This window comes from Pseudopipra pipra, chromosome 6, assembly GCF_036250125.1.
Source record: "Pseudopipra pipra isolate bDixPip1 chromosome 6, bDixPip1.hap1, whole genome shotgun sequence".
NCBI classification, from domain to species: Eukaryota; Metazoa; Chordata; class Aves; order Passeriformes; family Pipridae; genus Pseudopipra; species Pseudopipra pipra.
In genome coordinates, this window is record NC_087554.1 from 65,680,841 (window position 1) to 65,689,323 (window position 8,483).

The following is an 8,483-nucleotide window of genomic DNA, read 5'->3' on the forward strand; positions in this document are numbered from 1 at the left end:
TCACACAGAGGTCAGCATTCCACAGAAAACATAGGTATACTAATGCAGAAATAACAATACCAAAATCAGGAACATATTACTTTGGAGGAATTATGTATCCCTTTGGAAGAACATACCCACTGAAAATGGGAAGAACCTATAGCAGGGACTGACAGTGACTTTACTCTGCACCTCTCAGCACGTGCACTTCCCTGTTTTGTTCTGGATTTACCAATGTGAAGGTGCTGGGCATATAATTGCTCTGTACTGCCCGTGTGTCCATTACACGCAGAGAGCCCAGCTTTACACAGTCATGGTCAGAAGTCACCATGGCTATCCATCATCAAGCCTTTGTCCCACAGACTGCTCCTTTTACCATGAGGGGTAAATTACTTCCTCACCCCAAAGGTGGCCCTGACTCCCTGCTTCAGTCTCATAATTTTTACTCCACCTTGCCCCCCACTTTTTCCACGTGAAGCAGCCAGTTGTGAACCCAGTGTTTGCTGTGGCAGAGCCCTGCGTGGTTACAGTCAGAGCTGGCAGGCTGATGTCTGAGGAGCCTGTGGAGAGGGACAGCGGGAACTGCTTTCTATGTCACATCACTCATCTCTGAGCACCCAGGGCGTATCATAAAACAGAAGACATTCCTCAAAAGAGGCAACTGAAGTGCACTAAGAGCAGAACAAGGAAGCTGAATGCAGTTCTTAGAGACAGTGATTAATCACACCAAAAATCAGGCAACTTGTCAGGCAAAGTGCGATAAACTGGAAAGCCCAGTGCTGAAGGGCACTGAGTTGCCAGACCCATTCATTTACTGTCAGACCATGCCAAAGCAGAGGCAAACTCCCTCTGACAACTATGAAAATGCTTCTCTTCTTTTTCCAGAGCCTATTTTTTGAAAGACACGAGTATCAAAACTGCATAGCCTGAGCCTGCTTAATCTTGCAGCACGCTCGTGTGCTGCAGGTACTGCTGAGGCACCTGTCTCAGCAAAAAGCTGCCAGTCCTCTGCTTACTTGGTAAGCTGGACCATGCTGGAGACAGGTTACAGGTGGCAGTGGGCTGTGTTGTGTCACAGCCTCACAGTGTCTTCCCACCTTAGACTGCTTTCCTCATGACTTGTGTCGCACAGTTCCAAAGCCTTATTTAATCACATGGAACTGAAAGTACTTATAAACTGACCTTCCTCACTGCCAAGTAAATATTTCATTATTCTGCACCTCCTTGGCTAAACTGTATGCAAAACCTCACAAGGAATTTCTAAAAAGTTGCAAGTGCTTTAAAACATCCATGTCCTTCCTCTGCTGGGGACCCCAGAGCTGGATGCAGGACTCCAGGTGAGGTCTCACCTGAGTAGGGCAGAGGAGCAGGATCCCCCCTCCCCTGCTGCCCACGCTGTGGGATTAGCCCAGCACACAGAGGGGTTCTCGGCTGCCAGTGCACGTGGCTGGGACATGTCCAGCCTCAAATCCACCAGCACACCGAGTTCTTCTCCTCCTTTCCGAACACCTGTGGCAGCAATCTGCGTTGCTTGAGCTGCTGCCTCCTCCAGCACTGCACACGCCGGCGGAGTCCCGGCCCGGGAGCAAACAGAGCATCCCACGGCAGCTGAGCCTCCTGCTGTTCCCTCCTGGGGGTGCTGCAGGGTCTGTCCTGTGCAGGGGTTCGGTTTGGGGGGGTCTGCGGAAAGGGCATTGGGGCTACACAATGCACGTGAGACAGCGGGAAACCTGGCTCTGGTTACCTCCAGCTGACCATTCAGTTCTTGATTCGGAGTTGCAGGGAGGGAGTTGAGACATCGAGGCCTGGGCTCCTGTTGAACTGCTCCAGGGTCTTTATTGCTTTCACGTTAAGGAATGCTGTCTCTCTTTTTCCTGTTTCACAGAGGGTTAAGAAGTTAATACTAGTAATAATATACAGCTTTATATTTAGGAATACATGAATTATGAAAAATAATCCATTTTAAGCCAATGTCAATTAAACTAGTATCATAAATATAGATAATATACCTCGTTGAATAATTTAGAAATGCCAAATCATTGTCATTGGTAACAATCAAGGTGTTTGCCTATGAATATTCATATAGCATTCATTCAGATGTAATGGCAAATAATGAACATGTTACACTATGATTGTTAATGACAGAGTTTGATTCTACTTTCTAAGGCCTTTATAATGTGATGCTAAACTTAAAATGTCATCATATCCCTATTCATCTGACAATACGTATTTTTTATATATACAATATCCTATTGACTATAAGGTAGACCTTCCCAGTGATTTTCATTGTCTTTACGAAAGGCTTAAAGTACAGAGTTAATAGTTTAAATGCTGACTTTTAAAACATATAAATTACAAAGAATATTTCTATAAGATAAAGTTACCATAACATGCTCAAAAAGAAATATTTTGCATTTTCTTTTCAATTCTATTCAATCTAGGTAAGTTTAGTGTGGCTTTTTCTCACCTCTGTATCACAAAAGATAATGAAGTATTAACCCTGTACATTTTTTACTCCTTTTAATGAGCTAAAGTGTTTGCCTAGTCTAGCAAAAAGGAGGTTAAGGGGCTACCTCATGGCTTCCTGCAGCTTCCTGAGAGGGGGTCATGGAGAGGGAGGTGCTGAGCTCTTCTCTCTGGATCCAGGGACAGTACTCCTGGGAATGGTTCAGAGCTTCACCAATGGAGATTCAGACTGGACATTAGGAAACATTTCTTTACTGGGAGGGTGGTCAGTCTCCTGAGGTGCCACTGAGCACCCACAGAGGTGCTCAGTGCCCCAGGCCTGTCCATGTTGAAGAGGCATTTGAACAATGTCCTTAAGAACATGCTTTAACTTTTGGTCAGCCCTGAAGTGGTCAGGCTGTCGGACCAGATGATCATTGTAGGTTCCTTCCAACTGAACTATCCTATCCTATATCCTATCCTATGCTATCCTACCCTATCCTGCCCTACCCTGCTCTGTTCTAACAATGTAAAACTTTGTGTCAGTGTGGGGACAGCAGTGGTGGGTTTTTACCTGGACTTCAGCAAAACATTCAATGCTATTTCCCACAGTCACCTTCTGGACAAGCAGGCAAGACATAGGTTGGATGCTTGGTCTCCGAGAGGGGTAAGACATTGGCTAATAGTCCACACCCCAAGCACTGGCAAAGGTTTGTCACTCAGGCTGGCAGACTGGCACAGGTGGGGTCGATACTGGGTCCCACATGGTTCCACATCTTCATAAATTATCCGTATGGGGCGATGGAAAGCACTCTCACCAAGTGTGCTGACACTCAACTGGATGGTGAGGAGAACACATCAGAAGCCAAAGCCATCTCCCAGAGACACTTGGACAGGCTGGAGGACTGGGCTAGCAAGAACTGTGAAGTTTAACAAAGTTCTGTGCAAAGTGCTGCACCTGGGATGGAATAGCCTAGGAGCCCAGTTCAGAGGAGGGTCCTTGCTGAACGGGACAGTGAGAATAATCGTTCACTGGAACCTCCCCAGGGAGGGGTCAAGTCCCCATCACTGGAGGGTTCAATGTGCAGCTGGACAGGGTGTGAGAAGATCTCTCTGGGCTCCTTTTCCCACAAAAGGCTGGAGCAAATGATCTTCCAAGATCCCTTCCAACCCAGGCTGCTCTGTGATTCTACAAAGATTTGTAAAGTACTTGTCTTGAATCCCTTCCCTGTTTTTCCAGGCAAATAGTGATGCATCTTAAGGAGACATAAAGTTGAAAGATGGGCACAGAGAGCCGAAGGACCATAGCTCTTCACATTGTGATTCTTTTCCATAATCCAGAAGCCTTTTAACACCTCTTACTAGTAGAAGTTAAACCGTTACAGACAACTGGCCTTTCTTGCATACTTAGCACTGATAGAAGTGCTAATTAATGTATTTCTACTATATGATAATTTAGGGTTTGCTTCTTTAATGTACTGAATGATGATTTTCCATCTAGAGAATAGCAGACAGTAGTGGCACCACTTCCTTTCTAGCAGGAGTTTTAGACTGTAACTTTTGGAATATCTAGAGTGTTCTTGAAGTTTGGCTTCTACTTATGATAAACATATATAACAAAGCACATGAGAGCAAATCTGCCCTTTTATTTTATGTATTTGAAAGCAGGGAAAATGGATTTGCATGAGTAGGTTAAGCCAAGACAGGAATAAGTCAGGGCAGCAAGACAGAAGTTGATGAATTTGTCATCTGGAACAATAGTCCAAAGCTTAAGCACTCCTGCATTTAGGGGGGAAAAAATTTGTCTTCCTGAAGTTCAGTGATTTCAAACTGAGAATTGTTCCCTAAGTGAGGAGTGAGAGCATCAAATTATTTGCTTCAATGATGAAAGTTTGCCCAGAAATCCAATCCGAGATCTTTTCAGCAGAAGATCCTGAAATAATTCAAAAGAAAACATGTCAGCTTGTCCCCTTGCTGTGTTTTTCAACATCCCTATTTGACTTTGAAGGACTTGTAGAAGTTATTCTCTCTGCAGCCCTCCCTGAAACAACCAGAGTTCATTTTCAAACAAAAATACAGTTCTCACATGTCAGGCAGCAACTTTTACACTTTTTGCAGCTTCATACAAAGTTAACTGAAATGAAACAAGAAATAACGCAGAAATGCACTGAAATCCATGATGGTTTGTTAATTCAGAATGTTCTGTGTTTGTCTTTAAGGAATAGTTTTATGCATTTAACAGTTTTTTAAATAAGTACATTTTTTTATGACACAAGAACTGTCTTACAGTGCAGTGAAATATAAATTCACAAGAGTTCTTTGATGAGGTTTTCAGGTGGTCTGTCCATGCAGATGAATACACCTGACAATTTCCTGGACAATTTTTCTAATGCAGTCTACACTCAGCTGTTTCCATATTAGCAACACACAATTTAGTCAAGTATCCAAAATTCAAGAAAGGAAGTGTCAACTCTACAAAATACCACATTTTCACAACAACTGGGACAGCAACCCTGAGCCCTGCTTTGCTGGTCCTCCTCAGGAGCAGGATGCAAGTGTTGCTGCAGATCAAACACCCTTTGCCCTGCAGCCACAGCAATTAGTGGACGTTTAGTCCTTCATTTGCTTTGTCAATCTTGTTCAACTTTGCAAGGAAAGTATGTTCTTTGTAAACAGATGTTACTGTTTGCCACTTTCAAAACAAGTAATCATACCTAATTTTTATCTTCTGGTGGAGGTTCGGAGTGCAGACATGTTCTGGCACTGAAGGATGCTCAAGCACACAGAGAGACATGAAATACTTCCAGTGTGGCTAAAGAGGAATATTTCATATCACCTCGAGAAATGTAATTTCCAAGTAACATACTGTTTATACTTTGAAATTTTTGAAATCATGGCACAACTGACCACAAAGAACAGGAAAATGTCTGTTTTTTAAATGAAAACAGCAGTATACTATGCGAGTGTGAATACTGGGTGGAAGAATGCCAACCGACCACACTTGTAATTCACGCCCTGGGGCTCCTGGACAAAGCACTTCTCACAAAGCCAGACAATCACTGTGGAAGGTGAGGCCGAGCCTGTGCTGTTACTGGAGTCACAGTGGGAGGGAAAAATCACATGGAGGAAGGCACCAATTTTGGGAAATTCAAGAATATATAGGAGTGAGAAGAAGATTCTTCTGGTGGTGCAAGGTTAGGGTTAATGGAATGTTGGTAATTATGAAAATCTGCCATCTTCTCCTGAGCAATGGCTGACACACACTAGGTCAACATCTTCACAAACTCAGATGTGATATGCCTTTAATAGTTGTTTCTGTGAGCAATGTAGATAAAAGAGGAAACTATGTTCTTTAAATACTATTACTAGTGTTTTTTTCTATTGCACAAAGCCACATTTGCTTAAAGATTTAATATATGTGTGTGTACTCTTTATTCAAGTATAGCATTTGGAGTTCTCCATCAGTCTTGCTATGCATGCCTAGTGTGACATCTTGTAAGATGTTATACCACTGAACACAGATATGGAGCTCCACTGTGTGTAAGGACATAGTGAGCAGCCCTTGTTCAGAAGGAAGAGTGCCCTGACTACTGCAGTGGGATTCAGGCTACCCAGTGTCTGTTTGCTCCCCAAAGACAGCCAGGGTCGCTGTGAGAGCGGTGCAAAGGAATAGCAGGAGTCAGAGAGCTCCTAAGCTTTTCTGCGGTAGGATTTCCCAAACCACTCTACGATTCTATGATTCTATAATAGTTACAGAATAGGAATGACTGCTCTTTAGAGATGTTTTTCCTCACGCATACAGAAACATTCCAAGGAAGGATAAGAGGAATAAGAACCATTGTTACAATTTTCTACAGGCCTGGATAATGAAAAGACCATCAAGACACTATTACAAAATGATTACTCCATATATGCAAGTAAGAGTAGGACTGAGTTTTTTTGAGACAGTTATGACAAGTTGCATGCTTGAAATCTACTCAAACATATACTTGATTTCCTATTCTGTGCACCCATGCCTCAAGAGCTAATAAAATTCATTAAAACCTGGCATTGTTGGCCTTCTGAACATTTGTAAAGATTTGACAACAGCCAGGAAAATTAAGAAAGCAATGAAAGTATTGTAAAAGGGCACACTTCCATTCATCCCACATTCCCATCGGGGTGTAGCACACAAGACAGTCTCCAGGAGTTCCCATCACAATTACTGTGCTCAGCAATGAGAAGTAGAATCATTTCCAGCAGCCTTTCAGATTGTCAAAATTGAATAAAGGATGGTGAACAAATATATACACAAGATACAATTTAAAGAGTCATAGTCAATCTGTCAAGGTCATAGTGAAAAATAATTGCATAACTGTACAGAACAATCGAAATATGGAAGTATGGAAGCAAATAAAAATATTCAGGACTCACATAGCAAAAGACAACAGCTATTTCTTTAGAAAAGAGAATTAGAATATTAATGGTTGGGATTTTTTAAAGAAAAGATATTCAGTTGAAACAGAAATTTTCTGCAACCTAAAGAGTGGGAATGTATGTGTAACAGGGGAAGCAGGCAGTGATCTTCACTTGGGAAGACCACAGGAGGCACCACTGACAGTCCAAAATCAGATCTGCAGCAATCTGTCTCTAGTGAAACTACAAAATTAAAGGACCATGATGGAGATAAACCATCCTCTGGTCCAGTTCTGGCCTGCTGCAGCTTGGATGGGATTTCTGATTAGAAACCGTGCAACTTCCAGGGTGGAGATGACACAAATCATTGCAGGTGTGTGGAGCTGAGTTGTGCACAAATGGCACAGCAAGAACCCGGCTGCCAATTCCCGCCTCTCTCCCAGCAGCTCCCTGCCCAGGGAGCCAGGAGCTGGAAGGGGGCACTGGCACAGAGCACCCCTCTCTTTGTCTGTACAGGCATGGCTGCAGAACTCCTGCAGAGACCACACGGCTGTGACGTTGGTGTGAGCCATCCATGCTCTGTCCATCCATCCCTGCTTCAGGAGTGCAGCCACACTGGCAGGGGCTGGGAGGGACTGCAGCACATGGCTCCTCCTCACGCAGAGGCAAGTTACCCCATGGGCCCGGATTAAAATCCAGATTACAGAATATCCTAACACGGGTTTCCATACAACATATGTTCCTGCATGGTTACTTTACGTGGAAGACTCATGCAGCCAAGAACAGCACCACTATAGTGTTTGAGAAAGCAACTGAGAACAAATTCTGAAGCAGCCACTACAGTAGATCTTGTTTAGATTTTAGCATTATGTATGTTCTTCAAATCTAACTTTGTTGCTCCTGTTAATCCTTGGTTAAAATATGATTATTTTCTAATTCAAAGACATCTGAAAATTAAGAATCCAGCACTTCTCTCCAAAGTTGGTTCTGGTGCTTACTTATGGTCAGTACTAAATTCACAGACAAGTAAGGTACACAGTTTTGTGTGAGATAAACTGACCACCTCTGAGCACTTGGCACTTTCCCTCCCTGAGTTACTGACGTAGACCCAGATGGCTGCATGCCTCCCTTCCAGGAGGTACAGAATTTGGCTTCTATGTTTATCATTCCGTTAGAGGTGATGCAAACCTACTTTGACTGGCATGTAAGTAAATATAAGAAGCTATTGCACTATTGCAAGTTTTCACATTTGCAGTATTCACCAAGAGATAGTGTGGAAATAAGTCAATAAACATCCTCCGCACACTGTTGGCAATCTGTTCTGCACTGAATTTCTGAATAGCTGCATAATTGCAATTAATCTCACACAAAATATTTTAGCATAAAAAATACACCTCTGAGATAGTCAGAACTTGTTCTAACAGCACCAGTCAGAGAAAAAACAAAAGCTCTTACAAAATGAATTCTTCCCTGGAAATGCCACTGAAGTGGAGTCTGGTCAGAATAAATAAAGGAATCTTAGTTTTATCTTTCACTCCATTTTTTAAAATATAAATATATAAACAAAATCAGTGCAGGGTGTTTTATGCAAATAAAACTGATAAACCAGTATCAATGCACTCCATAATTCTGTTAAAACTACCTCACTTTCTACTGCTTTCAAT